This window comes from Euwallacea similis, chromosome 33 (assembly GCF_039881205.1).
Source record: "Euwallacea similis isolate ESF13 chromosome 33, ESF131.1, whole genome shotgun sequence".
NCBI lineage: Eukaryota > Metazoa > Arthropoda > Insecta > Coleoptera > Curculionidae > Euwallacea > Euwallacea similis.
Window position 1 is genome coordinate 1,616,714 of NC_089641.1, and position 17,244 is coordinate 1,633,957.

Genomic DNA, 17,244 nt, shown 5'->3' on the forward strand with positions numbered 1-17,244 from the left:
TTTTTGCGATATGTATGGACATATTTTTACTCTCTTCTTGTATGTCGGTCGTTTGTCTATGGCTAATGTAAATTCTGTTTGATGATAATTTCACCTGCATATTTGAAATTGTGCAGACTGTGGTCTCAATTGACGGATCTTGAAGACATCACCATGATAATCTTAATGGAATATTCATTTCCGATGCAAAAAGTGCCGCTCTAAAAGAGCGTCGTGAATACAAGAAATTCATATTTCTGCCTTGGCTTAAACATACTTATTCTATGGGTTGTCACACGTTTAAATTAATTTCACTACATGCAGCTGTAACTTGGGCTTAACTATAATCTGCCCTTGGGTGTGCAATTTCCTTATGTTTATGCCAGAAGAATTATTTGTCAAAGAGTTTTGCTTCCGGTTGGAAGGTGTGTGGTTGTAATCTTCAATCATGCCTCTTTTGGGCTAGCAGAAAACAATATTAGGGGAACAATATTAATTTTCGATCTTTTCTTCCCAGAAACGCATGAAGAATTCAATTTCATACTAAACTAATCTTACTACAACAAATTTACATATTAGTGGCATAACCACACACGCTACTGTAATACTAACAATATTACCGTAAACGCATACCCATTTCGCTATACCATTTTACTATCTTATATATCATCATTGTAAGATTACCTGTAACTGTAAAGCCGTGTAAAGAAATTACTATTTCAACCTGCAATAAATATCGTTTGTCGTGGGGAATTGCGATACAACAGTAGGGATTGTATAGGTATCGGCAACTGTAAAGGCGAAGTGTCTAAATAAAATGTATTGGGTTAGTTAATTTAACCCAAAACAATGGAAACACTAAGCTATTGGCCCATGTGGGGCACGTTGGGCACTACAATGGAACTTGGCCTATAGGCAAAAATCTATGCCACAACAACGTTTTCTATTGTAGCACGTTTAAGTCGCGTGAGGGTTTGCCTATTGAACAAAGCTGACTTCATTTTTTCTGTGAAAAAGAGTTTTTTTTACGGTAAGAATTTTTTGGCGATGGGAAAGATTCTAATTATCCCAATTAGAGTGACTTGCTTATTGAGAAAGTAAACTTTGCTCTGTTTCGGAAATTAAGCTTTGCCTGATTTTTCCTGTAGAAAAGAGTGAAAATTTTAATCTCAAATCTTCTTAAACCTTCAGAAATTGAAACTCTCTATTGGAGCTCGAAATCAAAATTCGCTGCTTGATAAATCGGACTTTACCTTACTTCTCCTGTGGAAAACAATGAGATATTTAGTGCAGATGAAGATCTTTACGAAGAATTGTGTTCAAAACTTCAAATTTTCACAAATTGTAAGTAACCATTATAGCACATATCATGAAATTCACGATTTGGAGGGAAACCAGATTGTAAATTGTAGTGGAGCAGGTGAGCTCTCTGGATAACTGTCTCTAAAATCATGTTTCTTTGGAAACTGTAGCTCTCTATTGCAGCGAATTTTGGTAGTGAGGTTCTCTTTACACGACAAACCAGTCCCTACCTTGCCTATCCCATGAAAACAGTATGGTATCTGTATTTATATGTAGAGCACACTAAAGAAAGTGTGCTCTATCAAAAATTGCCTCCCAAATCCCAAACCTCGAGAACTGGCAGCTGCCTGTTTTAGCACATTATAGAGCAGGGCGAAGGTAACGAGTTATCAAAAAATGCCCGGATTAAATTAAATTTTCAATTCAAAATAAACATATTACAAAGGTTTGTCCATAAAAATTCTCCTACAGTCCGTGAATCTATCGGCGTTCTTTGTTGCAAAACAAATTGCGACTGTTTGCGATAATTCAATCGACCTCTTGCGGTTTCCGAGATCCTCACGTTGGAACTCGAATTTGGGACACGTAATATAAATTGGCCGGCAGCATTCATGATGTATACAAATTATTGTCAATATATGTAATGCGCTAAAGTTCTCCATATGATTATCGGTTAGAGGTCGTAACGTAACCCGATGGGTTCTTAAAGTGAAAAGTTTCAGCTACTGTGTGATGCAGTAATTGACTTTTTGCGGTTTATGTGAAATGCTCTTATAGTTGCCGAGATAATGATACGTCATGTCTCAGGCTGACGACTGAAATGAGCAATAAAAGACATACGAGATCGGACATTCTCGCGATTGTTTGTTTTTGTATTTTTTTTGGAGAGGTGTGTAGAGGCTTTGCATGTTTGGTCTTATTAAGTTTGGTCATTGTCTTACCGCACTTAAAGAAATTGAGAAAAAATAGTGGCAATTTCACTTGCGTGCAAACGCAGAGAGGCGGCAGAAGGTGCCAGTTGTAAGACATGTTTAATAAGAAAGAAACTGCATGCATAGAATTGTAGAGGATGTTTAAACAAAAAAAATCATCTTTTAAGCGTGCAACAAGGAAATATTTGAAAACACAAAATACGTTAACTAATTGCCTATCGTACTACATATTTTACCATAAACTGAAGACATATGCATTACAGGCCTGGGCAGCCATCGACATCGAACTAACAAAGTCAATTTGTTGAATTATTTGAGATGCTTTTAATGGATATTGACTTAGAAGGCTGATGATCATATGGTGAACGAAAATGGCTTATTGTCGAGTTCATATGATTTGAGATTGCAAACCTCTCGGTAAAATAATATTTTAATGAAATTCCTCATTTGAAGTTAAAAATTTAATTTGAATTAATTTTTACCAATTTTGGAGCTGCGGGATAAGTCAAATGGGATCTGATTTGATTCTCTATTAAACTACATTTAAATTATGAGTATTTACTTTAAACAACTTTATAGCAATATAATTTAGTCACATGCTCTAAGTCGCATATAGTTTAAGTGAATTTAAGCTAATTTATAGTTTATCACAATATGTCCTAACTTAAATTCCCTTGAATATGCTTTTTTTCCAATATTTGCACCATTTAAGAAAATTTAAAGTAAATTTCAGGGAGGAGGATTAAAGTTCTTTAACAGGTAACATCTCCAAATTCAACATTTTTATGGATATTTTTAATTAATTGTTTTATTATATATATAGGGTGTAACATATTATTACGGAAATATTTCCGGGACGAGAGTACTCTGCACAATAATAAAAAAAGAAAAAAAAATCTAAACGAAAAGGAAATTATAAAAGCTGTTGAAAATGTCTGAGAAAAAATGTGAAACTTTGTCATCTGTATATCGAAAATGGTGCGTTTTTGACCATGGGTTTTACTCTTATTATTATCATTTTTTATTATTTTGCGGAGTACTATGGTGCCCTGAAATATCCCTATGATGATATGTTGCACCGTTAATATTAAAATTGTTTAGTGCAGAAAGATTAAAATTATTTAGCGTGTAACTCTTAATTGAAAACGGCATTTAAATACGGTTTAATAGGATTTAAATTGAGTATTTAAAACCCAGAGTTAAATTTACTTCGTTCGATTTAACATACGATTTATCATCAAAATTCATTATTAACACCAGGAAAATCTAACTTGTAATTTATTTCTAGATGTAAAGTCACTTAAGCTCATTTTACATCTAGAATAGCCAGTGAGAAAATTGAAAAAATCACTATTTTAGATGTTGATTTGCCAATATGTCCAATGCGATTCACTGGCACCTCGTTTTCAAGGTGCCAAGGAGCACCGAAATTATCCCCAATATCTCCACAGCAATCTGATCGTAACAAAATACACTGTTATCTCCAAACCAGCATCTCGTTAGCCCACCGTGTTGTGGGTACTATACATCGAATGGAACCTGCAGAGAAGTGGTGCCCGAAGAGTAGCACCCATTCATTCACTTCCGAGTATGCGACAGTCGCTTTACGTGGTACCGCGCGTTGATAACTTAGCCATTACAGGTACCAATCGCGCGATTTTTTTATACTTGTCGTCGGATTTTCCAAAATTTGTGATTTGTGGATACAGTTTTCTGGATATCGCTGGGGTGAGCAAGAATGGAGTTTTCTTTGCGGTGTTGTTATGATTTTTTGCCCATTCAAAAAATGCCGAAATCTATTCCTTCGCGGAACCAAAGAGGTTATTGCCACCTTTGAAGCACTAGCATACCAAATATTTTATAGTCATGCAGCAAATCGCTCAATCAAACTTGGCACGATTGGCTTGTACGGAATTGAGCGCAATATCTGTGTACCTAACGATCTTGGTCTGGTTTCTCGTAGACCAAAGAAATTAGTAATACTCCTTTTATAGGTGCAACTTACATGCGTGTAGCTATGCGTGCAGTTATGCTCAATATCCAAGGGATCGCAGCTGTTACGTACCAAATATCTTGGTCTGAACGTGATTCTCGTGTTTGATCTATTGATTACCGAAGACTCGTTCTCTCTAGGGAGTACCCACCGTAATGGAGTCTCTGTAAAAAATTATGTCACATGTGCGACGATGAATAATTAACCAAAGGTAATAACTCCTCGAAAAGTCAAGGAAGTTAGTGAAACGTTATTGGCTCATGCCAGCGACTGCAAATCTCTGCTTGAAATAAATTATCCGCACAATAGTTTGAGGAACATTAAAGTTTTATGTGTTGTAGAAACTCACGTGTACTTACCTATAGTATCAACACTATGAAACAGTATTGTTATAAGCATGCAAATGTCATTCAGGCCTCGCGAATAAATTCCACATAGCGTGTCATACACCGATAATAGTTTCGAGAACGTTTCGGCGTTTTCATATTCATGATATTCATTGAGGCCACTTTTTGCAAGGAGCCGTTACTGCAGCTTTTAATCCGATTTCAGTTACATCATAATGGCCGCACCGAAAATAGGATTCTGCACGGGGACGCGGGTGCGATCTATTTTGCCCCATCGGATCGGTACCATCGCAACGATCCGTAACGGTAACGTCCCAGCACAAATTTTCAGTATCGAATCCTTTCTATTCCCGAAAGTTACTCATGTGCATCAAACCACATCATTCCATACAAATTGAATAGTAATACACCATTTAGGAGGACCATTGATGTCAAATAAGATTAAGTGTACCCACCCAGCACATGCAATATAATTACCATTGTTCCAAACGAGCTGCATTCACCGTTCGAGAAAAAACTCCAAATGTCATTGACATCTTGAGGTATATCTATCTTCGGCATTACAGTTAAAGAGTATCGATCATCGGCAGCATTTTAATAGCTGAATGATGGACGAGGTGACTTGAGAGTTTCTTTGGTGTTCACGGGAGTTTTTGACCAAGAATAAGCCAGAGAACCGAGAAGAGGGTCAGTAGGTTGGGTTGAAAGACTTCCCCTATAACAAAGCAATTTCCTGGTGATCCTCGTGTAAAACGCAGATTTCTCGTAAACGCGAACGTTTATACAAAATAAGGCAATTTGCAAGATTAGCGTTATTGTTATTACCAGCGGATTAAGCCTATTGGTTAAGTAAGCAGTTGCAAATATTATTGCAAAGTAGGTTGAATACATAATAAAGTTATATCACGCATCACCTTTCTATAATCTTCTGCATTTTGACAGCAAACGTTTTCCTAGCTAAGGGAGATGACCACGCTCTAACATGCCTCGAAAGGCATCATCAGAGCCTCTTTAGACGATACTAATTCTAACCTTAATGCCTTAGATACGCACAGTAGTAATCTCCATTCAAAAGAACAATAGGTAATTTGCGGATTATTTAAGGATTATTACTCAACCGCACTATTCCCATCAAGGCCGCCAAGTCCAAGACACCCAAGGAGTCATTCTTACGCAAAATGGGGCAATGTTCAGTTAAAGTTGACTTTAGTGAGCGAATCGCGGGTGTAAAGTTTCAGTTCGCAGCAATTTGCTACAATTTTGAAGGTCGGAAGGTAATTAGCATATTTCATGTCTTGGGAGGTGATAAATGACTCGAGAATATGTAAAAATTGTTTCTATTCGCATGAGTTGTTTTTATTATTCTGATGGTTTATGTAAGCGCAAACAAAAAAATTCTTCAACGCCGAAATGGTATAGTGTAAACGTTGAGTTTGTTTTGAACTCGTTAGAGAACGTTTCCGGAATGGCCTGAGAATTCTTCTGAACGGCTCAACTTTGAGGATTTGAGCTTGAAATGAGTAACGCGTTTGCACAGAAGGGTCCTCGAACCGTTTGAAGACCGCTTCCTCCCGGGTTGAAACAAGCCAATTATTACTTAGTTTGGATTAGATTATTTCCAATAAGACCAAGAGTCACTCTAAGGTGTAATTTAAAATGCTCACAAACTTCTCTCAACAGGTGCAAACAAGATTTCTCCTATACTCATATGTGATTAGCTTAAGAGTTAATAATAGTAATTTACCTCACAAGTGTGTGGGTATACGCTTTTGCAGACATGAACTATACATCATTTTATCTTAAGAGCAATTTAATTAAACACATGTGTTCTATGATTTTAATTCACTAGTGAGTAAAATCATTTGTTCCTAGGTATGTTTGTTAGCTAGGTTCAGTTTTATTGTTACGAAATCCATCACACACTAAACTCATGGATAAGGGACCTGTATGGTTCTTATACTGAAAGAAAAATCAATTTCCTTAACTTTGTTTTGATTGCTAAATACCTGTTTTAACCTTTTGTGGTGCAAATCATTTTTCTTTAGAAAACAAAACTCTAAAGTACTTCAAAGCATATCATCTTGAATATTTGGTCTCTATTTTTCTATCAATGATGCTGGATGAACGATATTATTTCTGGCGGTTTTGACGCGTCGTTGATTGGAGATAAAAATGCTATCAGTGGGTAATCACCTTCCGAATTTTCAAAACCCTCGAGGTCTTCATCATTAGTACCAATCACTAACATCTTCTAGGAATAAATAACCAATGTGAACGTCCCGATTTCTCTGAATTTCTTCATCATTTTTATGCGAATATGAAAAAATCGATTCTTATCTATTGGGATTTCATCCAAGAAGGTAAATAACTCATTAGAAGGCATATTTTCTAACTCACAAATATTGAGTAATTACTATCTATCTACAAGTGATGTAGTTACTTACGTAACAAGCCAGGAAAGTACCTCTTAACGCATGAGTGATATACGTTGCGTAGAAGTCGCAGACAAGGGCAGCAATCACGCGAGTGCGTTAAGAGACTTTTTTGCAAGTTATGGTCTCTATTGTTCCCACCACCAAGCATTGTATACAAAAAAGTTAAAAAAAATCTTTTTTGAAAGAATAGTACATTTTAGTTTACTCTTTATTTTTATTTTTTTATTAATTTTATCATCAGATCCTTATTTTATGTCGTTTATGTCTTAGCGCGATTTTAAGCGAAGTCTCGGATATTTAGGAGAGGTCTCGTTTTAGTGTCTGCCAACACACCAACATGCAACTACATACTGTAATTCATCTCTATTCGCTTAATAGAAACCAAAGCTGTTCACTCTATACAAACTGGTATGATTAAATTTAAGTATTAACTGTTACGGATAGTTCATATAATGAAGTGTTCATATAACCGAACGCCCACTTTAGATTTAAATGGGAGCTGACGTCACTTTTGCTTCGAAGTTTAAACATCAGTTGCAAAACAGTTGCACAACTGTTACCTCTCCTGAACGTGGCCGAAGTAACAAAGTCAAAAATGCTTAATTATTAGATTGTTAACAGTGGTGGATTTACTAATCCGAAATCAGTTTTGAGCACGTCCTACTTCTCAAATTCTCGATTCTGGACATACCTTCGACATTCTCCTTTTTTTGGTTGTGTCGACATTTTTCAACAAACAGGATTCGTTTCCTGTGTTCACAAATGCGTGTTCTTTTGGCGGTAGTACCCAGCAGCAGCAAAAGTACCAGTACCGCGTCGCAAGTGTATCTCTCGAGCCATCAGGCCAGGAGGCATAGGTAACCTACTGACCGCAGCAAAAGCAGATTCACGTCTGCTAAGCTAAAACCCGCGACGATGCCCATGTCCAGATTTACCGGACCCCTTCAATACACGTCCGAAGAACGTCTTGCGTGATGGAAGTCTATTTCATGGCAACCCAATTTTCGGTACTACTCTCGTTGCACTTTTGCCCCACTTGTATTATTCGAGTGAAATCGAAAAAAGTATTTTGATCCTTCCGGCCGATATTGCGTGTCTCCTCTCGAATCAATCCAATCAACGCACTGAAAAGTGTAATTTGAGTCGGTAATTTTAGCTTCTGTTGTTCGCTTCAGGTGGATAATAATTATTGTTATTAGCGATTATCGTAAAGCAGTTCGAAGCACGATTTGTCTTATTAATAAATCGATTTGCTTGACAGTGATGAAGCAGATCAGTGTCTCTCACGCGATCATTCCAATAATCTTAAGAACGTTCGCGCAGAACGAATGGGAATGTGCAGTTTTGTGGAGGTTGCATGATTTATTGTTTCATGTTGAGAAGTCGGAAGTAAATTTGAAAATTATTTGCCAATTTTTCGCTCTTTCAGTAGAATAACGAAATAAATATCTCAAGAATTAGAGGAGGTTTGATGCGAAGAATAGAACACACCCAACTTAAATTCTTCCAAGATATTCGTTAAGGTTTCCTTTACGATCTAATATGAAATCTCGAGGTTTTTGGTTCTACGCCTTAATATGCAGAGTTTTTATAGGGTACATATCTGTTAATTAGAGAGATAAACAGTATCTTAAGGGGGGGGGGGGGGTACCCAATTTAGACCATTGTTCAAACTTTAAGTGCCGATATCTCGGGAACCCTAAGAGCAATTGCGCTAAAAATACAGATCAAGATCGATCGATTCTACCGAGTCTGCACGAAACTCTGCATGTTGACACCAAAATGCTGGAGGAAAATGGAAAATAATTTGTTGGAGGAGTTTCTTACAATGAAACTGAGAGGAGTAATCCTCGGGTTGAACAGTTCTTAGGCAGCTTTTCGAGGAAATATCACATATGGTAGTTGCAGTGACCAGTTTTCAGTGGCGATCAAACGATAACAAAGAAGCGACTTACATATTTGTTTATATCCTCTTCTGTAAGGACAAGATTTACAGCCGTAAGCGTCTCTCCCATTATCAAACTAAACCGTAAAGCAGCCAACATTTTAGCTCATTTCCACTCTAAATAAGTTAAAAATCTCGATAATTTTCTTGCATTAAATCTCTAAAAGGCTTATTGCCCAATCATCCACCTGGGCCATAAAATTGAGATCTTCTTTAAACACGACTCCATTATCATCTTTAACGGTTACCTAACATTTTGTTTGGCCAAGTCCGTGGTGGTCCTCAAATCGGGGCAAGCCAAACTTTTCTGGTCAATATTTATCATGAAATTAGCTCTTCCATTAGCGACCATCAGAGCCTCTTTGTTCTACACTCATTTTTATCATTCATAAATTGCTGCGATTAGCCCGTAGCTGCAATAACTGGCGTGATATAAAACAAAACACCCAGCCTTATGCATCGGGCAACCTACTTATGAATATTATATTTTGTACAAGATGGTATTTTGCAATCTGATATAACTGTCAAGAACTGTTGCTTCGGGTTGTATTGCCCGATTGCAAATGAAGATTGTGTTCAACATGAATATTGCTTAGGTTATCGAACACAGGAAATGGCTTATCAAGAGTAAAGGTTTTGAATTCCTTGGAGGTCTGAGTGAAACAGATGGGAAGGCGGAATGGTGAGACTCAGGAATAGCTGCGTTGATGGAGAGATGGAGTATGCCCCTTAGGCATTCTTACCAGACCCAAATAAACATTTTCGCAGTCCACAGCATCTCCTCCGCACAAGGCGAATAATTACTGGAGATGGTACTCGAACCTCTTCGTAACTGCATTAATGTAATCCACAGCTATGTAAAAGGCCATAAATAGAACTGCCCTCAGACACCTGTCGTGGCACTCAATAATAACCGTTGAAATACTGCTTCATACGTTCTGCTCGATCTGCTTAAATGACCGATAAGCCTTAAAGAAATACCAACATTAAGCCATTTTTTATAATGACCGGTACTTTTTCGCCCATTTATCGGGCAATATAATATGCAAACTATCCTCGAACAGTTAGTCGCGCTTAATTTTGTATTAATCACCATAATATTTTGCAATCAAACTGTTAATTATTTACACTGAACAAGAAAGTGCAAGACACGCACAATCATTAAGAATAGAGTAAATGGTACTTGAGGTGCCCTACAAAGGTGAGGAACAATTTTAAGAATTGTTGACGTTCTCGAGGCTAATTTCAAGGTATATTTGCATCAGAAACAGTTGAGAGGAATTACGGGGTCACTCTTGAAATTTCTAATTCTTCAGCTGAATTTGTGTATCTCATGCCCGTAGCCCGCAAATCCTTGAGCTCAAATTTAAAGAGGAAAACCTTCCGTGGGAGTAACCTCAAAATGATTTATTGTTGGCGTTGCCCATAGCAGGACAGTTTTGATATGAATAATAGCTTAATTTCCACGAAACCTTCCACTACTCAATGATCTAAAAGAACTGGATTTAGCATTGAACTGAATTTGGCAAATAAGACATCAATTCATGGCGATAAAATTGAAGAAAGTAACGTCACCGTGACCTCTAACGTCTCGTATGCGCCGATTGCGCAACTACATGACGCATCTCTGACGTCAAAATGTCCCTCGTAGGGACACTAATACATGGCAGCCTTGTGGCCAAGAAGTTGTCTCTCTTTTAGTGGAGTGAATGTCAACATTGGATCCAGGTTTTTGAAGAGTCAAACCGTCCCCAGTAATGACGACGAAATGACATGTGTTTCTTGGCTGCCTCAACATCAGAATTGCATTACTAGGTCATGAAAAATGCTTTGATGTACTCTTTAATAAAACCTACTTTCTTGTCGCTAAATAGTTAGACATAATTTTCCGGTTTTTGGGGTCTTTAGTGCCTCCAAAACCAATGTACATTCTGACTAGAAGATAAGGATGCACTGAACCGGCCTTTTTTAATGGATCTATTTACTCTACAACTAATATATTTGATATTTTTATTGTTCTTTTGTTTCGTGTATGCAATGATTTAGTTTTATGCCCCTGTAGGGGTCTATCATCCTTATTTTGGACGCACTGTATATAATCGTGTAATTTAAAATGTTTTTTTAAGGTAATTATATTAACAAATGTGAAACTTTACAGGCCGGCCTATTTATAAAAATCCAATTTCTGGTCGTTGGGACTTACAATTTTCAAGTTACTGAAGATTCGTCTCGATAAATTGTTCAATGTCTCCAAGGGTCTTGATAAACGATAATATGCCGAGGAAATGTTCCTTTATGTAAGAAACTCTAAAAATATAACCGTATATAGGGTGTTATGTTTGATAGCATTGAATTTCTATAATTTTTTAATGTTTTAAGGCCCGTATCCACGGATTTTTAAATATCTCGAAAATGAAAATTGATAATTGACGATGTATTGAGAAAATGTTTCTTCAGGTTACTCAGAATTTAAAAGAATCATAATATATGGTGTCCCAAAAGTAAACCGCCATACGTTAACCATGAATTCTACGTCGAAAAATAACTCTAATTTGCTATATAGACTGTGATTCAAAGATGTTTCGTTACAAAAATACAGGGTGATAAATTGAATTTAAAAAAAAAAACGAAAATTCAATTATCTTCAAAACCGTTTTAGTATTGTAATAAAATTTGGGTAGTGCTGATAGAAATATAAACGGAAATATATTCTGCAATGCAAAATAATTTTTCAGTACTACCAGTGGCGCGGATAGAGCAAGGAAACTGAGTATTTTTGAAGAAAAAAAATATGTCACTGATTTTTTCATAAATAAATAATTTCGTTTAATTTTTAGTTCCATTCTGAAGGAAATAGCTCTCTTAGCATTTTATCGTACGACACACTGTTTTTGAGGAAAAAGAATGAATACTGTGATGGTGCTCCGCATTATATTGTCAAGAAAGTGCTTTCATGACAAATTATTTTACGGGCTAGAAAATTTAAAATCAGTGATAAAATAAACACGTATTTTTAAATAATTAATAAAACTAACAGGTTTACAAAAATTGCGGTAAAAACGGTTTTGAAAAAAATTGAGTTTTTGGGTTTTTTAAATTTTATTTCGACACTCTGCATTTCAGTAACGGAAGATCTTTGGACCATAGTTTACATAACAAATTAGGATTACTTTTCGATATTGAATTTATTGTTAACGTATAGTGGTTTACTTTTGGGGCCTACTGTATAAGGTGTTTTTTTCTTTGATAAAATCGAATTTCTGGTCACCAAATCACAGTATCATCATCATGTTATACTTCGTAATCAAGAGGTTTTAATGATGATTGCATGGCAAAAAAGGAAAATATTTTTAACCTCAAATATATATCTACTGTGTTACTAGCTAGGTTTTGGAAAAGACAAATCATTATTTTCCAACAATTTTAGTAACCCGTTTTGAAAGATTTGAATCAATGGGCGAACAAATAAAGGCGAGGAAGGGAGCAATTTAAAATGTAACAAAAATCTTGGAAACGATAAAATCATAGATATTCCCTAAAAATTGGCACTCCAGGGTTTCTATATAAATGTGCCTGGAACACCACACTAAGTAACAGATAAATTTTACCTAAAAAGTGGGTAAGATATTAATGAAACTCTTCCGTTCAATGATCCACAATTTCCCTAACTCCTTTTTTTTCACGTTTCGAGATATTTTCTCCAAACCACACACGAACTTTCATAAAACAGATTTACAACCAAAGACAATAATTAACATTCAAGGTTCCTTCTGAATCAGCAAGAGACGTGATCGGCTGTCGCATAGAAATTCGTAGGCCGTTGCCTTTTTGGACAAAGTCAATATTTTAACAAAGAAACAATAATTTCTTAGAAACCCACTGAGCTGCAACTGGATGCAAGTCGTACATCCATTATTAATGATATATCGTAAATATTAACGTAAATATTTAAATAGAAAGCCCGGCATTTTTCTCCAATAATACGTTCATCATCTCTATCATGATTTGACTGGTTAACGCTCCGGCTTATTTGGTTGTTCCAACAGGTGGGCCTTGATTTATGGTTTTCCAAAATCTTCTAGCTCGTAAATCGTTGTTTACATAGACTAGATCAGATGGCAAATTTATTCTAACAAAAGCTTTCTCGAAGGAGTCGAAAGGTAGAACATGTATCATGGTTTAACCAGGTCTAAGAATTTACTGCACGGCGTTATTTTAATTACACTTTATGGTAAACGGAAGTGAAGTGAAACACTGTATGTGTATACCTACAAAGGTGGCAATAAATTTAAATAAAACTAGAAAATAAATAATTGTTTCGGCACGAGGTGTGTAATACGAGAGTGGCCTGAAGGCGTTTCAAATATGATTGAGAGAAATGTTACCGAAAGGTAAAATTGAATTTTCCGGTTTAATTTTGTTTCGCCTTACGGGACGAGACAGATAAATTAGTCTTTGCCTTCAGCTAGATTGAATTTCTGTGAAAATGGGTATAAGAATCATAACAATAAGACAATAAAAGCAACTTCCATGGTTTCACATTAGGACCGCACTCAAATGTAGTCCAGCCCAACCATGTCTTTGGATGGAGCCTCCAAATCGGATAGCGATTTAACCATCAACGAGGAACCAATCAGCTTCCACCAAAAGCAACCGTCTTTGTTGCTCAACCACTGGCTCGACTCCTTGGAGGATCGCTCCTCTTTTTTCTGGGTGCATTTCTCTGAAGATGACTTTCTGCGCAAATCCGAAACGCACGCCAAACGGCCTAACTCGCTGGAGTCCACTTCAGATCCCCTTAGTGATACGGATTCGCTGACTCTGAATTCGTTAAACTCCAGTGAAAACTTTGAAGAGGAATTCGAAAGGATTGAGGATGTGTTTAGTGCTACTCCTTGTAAGAGTATTGCGCATCGAGAGAGCGATTTATTGGTGGCTTTGAGTGAGAATTGCACCTTAGGGCCTGTGTGCTATTTTTGCAGGTAATGTTGGTTTGAATAAGGAGGTGGTGGTGAATGGGGCCTTTTCGTTATTCTGTTCAAAATGATTTGTATGTTGTCTTAGCGTTCCATAATGATTTTAACATTATCACAAATAAGGAAAAATACATCCATGCAATTTTCCTTGTTAAAAAACAAAAATATCCCCAGAAGATTCGGAAGATGGAACGAGTTTATGCTCAGACGTTAGTTCGACGTTACAGTAACCAGTAGTAGACGTCATAATAACCTCATCAACCCACAATACGCTGCGTTTCCTATATTCCTAGGATGCCTGACTTCAGCCATACATTTTTATATCTTAATCTTACATTTGGAATGTTCCAATTCTCTGAAATAAGGTCGTTTTGGTCCTAATTCAGCTTGCCCAAACGCTACCTTCAATTCCAATTGAAATCTTTGCACTCTACTCGATACGACAAACCATAAAGTAGGATTGTAATCCTGTTGACGATATTGCTAAACAAATTTTATCTAGCCGAAAGTAATATTCCTCAACAAAAGTTTCAATGCTATGAAAGAAACCTCTTGCTTTAATTTGAGCCGACCTTCTAATCCAGAATAAAATTTTCTCTGATCGTTTCAAAATCATCAATGATTCACGTTTTTCTTGAGGAGATTTAAAGTAACCTTGACTTCTACCATTATGAAACCGAGTTTATCATATCTCAATAATATAACTCTGGATTGAATTCCAGACCCATCCAGGATCGCCAGATGAATTTCCTTGATTGAACTTTCCCGATGGATCGGCTGCATGGAGACTTGTGCTGGATCAATCCAGCCAAGATCAATCCAAGGAATTGTGTCTCAAATGTAAATTAAAATTTGTAGCGTCATTTTGCCGTGGCGAAGCTTTTGTGGAGATTCCACATGAGGATCAGGAGGCCTGTAAATGTATGAAACTTTCATCAAAGCAATTCATTTTTTGTTTATACGCTGGTTCCGCAGGTTCTCGGGCTACCTAAATATTTTCTCGAGCCGTTGAGCTTAAATATTAATATTCAATTATTCTCTATGGCAACAAAATTATTGTTGCTGAAGTTTCAAGTATCAGTTACAAAGAACGCTGAATGAAAAATGCGTATTAACATCCTTGACCGAGGCCGTGAAATCGAGAAAGGGGGACAGCGGACGGATTTTTTCGTGGGCCGGTAATCAAAAGCATGATTATTAAATTATCCCACAGAAACAATGAAGAACTTGAAAAAGCCTAAAATTTCATAAAACCTTATTTAGTACAATGTTGCCTGGTGTATCTTTGGTCCGTGGGAATCTCTCCTACAATAGTGCATTATAACAATGGATTTTATGTAGGTTTTCGCTATAGCGCGAGATAAATGGGGCTGGGCGTATCCGCAACGACGTTGGGGTTTGTTTTCTCTATTGGCATTATGATAAATTGCTTATAATTATCATCGTTTATTCGGGTTATCACAATTCGATGGCACTATCGACAAATAATAGTTGTGGGCGAAATGAGTCTGCGAGATGCGCTTTCAAGGTTTGACGTGATCCCCCGAGGAGCTCCTCTTCACTTTGGTATTTTACATTATCATTGATTATCACACGGCAAATAAACGCTGGTGCGTCTCTTCTCCTTCTCATATACCGGTAGTGCTTGATATTATGCTTAAATTTATGTCTCCGAGATGTGGCATTTAATATTCATAGAACAACGGGTGGTTACATAAATATGTATAAAAATTCGACGAATAGTTAAGAATCGTGGCGCCTTGTCGCAATTATTATAGGTTTGATTGGTTTCTAAACATGGCGAATGTTCCGTGTACGACCCAATCTTAATATTTCAATTAATGTGCTGCACTGATGCAACGGGGCAGGGCGTGAACGGAGACTCAAAATTTCTGTTTCTAGACACAAATTTTTTTAACGAATTTAAGTGTCCTAACCTGGAGGATGGTGATCAACGAAGCTTTCACAATGAGATATTCAGTAAATTTTATTACAGCAGAAAGCGTGGGATTGGCTAGCATACATTTCTCTTAAAGATTCTGGAACTTTTTGGAAAAACTAGAAAACTCCTCGTAAAAGTATTCCGTATGTTAAATTTTGAAGGAAAAGACACCTACCTAGTCGGACCTCGAGAGATCTGAATTTTTCGACTCGGGCAATATCTGTCATCTCAGGCAAGGACCGATTTTGAATTTTGTAAAAATTTTGGAGAGTTTTTGCTTGTGACATACACGTGCCAGGAGAGTAAATTTAATTTTGTAAGACTTCAATTATTGAAATTCTGGCAAGTCTATCAGCGGCACAGTTTTCAGGGAAATGAGCAACTGAGCCTGCTAGTTATCGACCAAAGGACACTGTTTCTTAATTCCACCTATGTGTGTACATCCAAATGAAATCTAAGGATTCCTCAAAATACCGAAAAAAAATGTACACATTTTTGATAATATTCGTCCGAAAGACCACGAAATTGGGACATTTTTTCGGTTTTGCATGTTTTGTGATATTTAATTGTAAATTGAGGGAATTTTAGTTCTGCAAATTCATATTTTTCTCGGCGGTGGATAAAGTCTTCAATCATTAATTTCTTGAAGGTGTTTTGAGGCCAGTATTGATGTAGTATCAGCGTTTGATACTGATGTACATATAGGATAGTGTTTATATCTTATGAATGAAATCACAGGCCAGAAAAAGGATTATAAGTGTGCGTTTATTAATACAAAGTGAACAAAGCGGAGGACAATGAATTTGCGAGCGCGTACACGGCTGCTAAGTTGCCAGCGGCTAACCGAACCAAGAAAAATAGCTCCTTGTACATGCCCTGCAAATCTTTAAATACTAAAGCCTATGGTGATAAAGCACGGGCGTACCCTAACTAAGGTGCTATTTGTACTACCCACTGCTTTTAAACCGTGGCGCCCTAACTGAGAATTGGAACTGTCACTATAGGGCCGACAAGTCAATTGCGGGGAATTCCAATGCGGATAAGGTATGGCGTGGGAAATTCTCGTGCACCAACTAATGCCTACCAGGGTCGTACCTCAGGGGTATGTTAATCTTAAAAGTAATACCTACCATTTAACATTCATTAAACTTAAATGTAATACCTATCTACAAGAATACACCAACGGCCACTGTAACTGCAGCTTAGTTACACAACCTTATATTGACCACGAAATCATCACCAAAAAATGATTAAAATTTCCTCCCTGTCTTACACCATGAACGTTGACTACTATAAAGCACCAATACTAATGGCTCTTAGTGTTACACAACGTAACGCGTCTCTCATTATTGAACTTTCCATGATAAAGCAGGGAAGCAGCACACTTACTTCA

General features: G+C 36.9%; 1 protein-coding gene across 1 annotated transcript in view; it reads left to right on the top strand.

The window, feature by feature from the left end:
- Window positions 1-17,244, top strand: part of Fhos (Formin homology 2 domain containing) — a 93,050-nt gene that overhangs the window by 59,973 nt on the left and 15,833 nt on the right. The gene's annotated exons all lie outside the window — the stretch shown is intronic.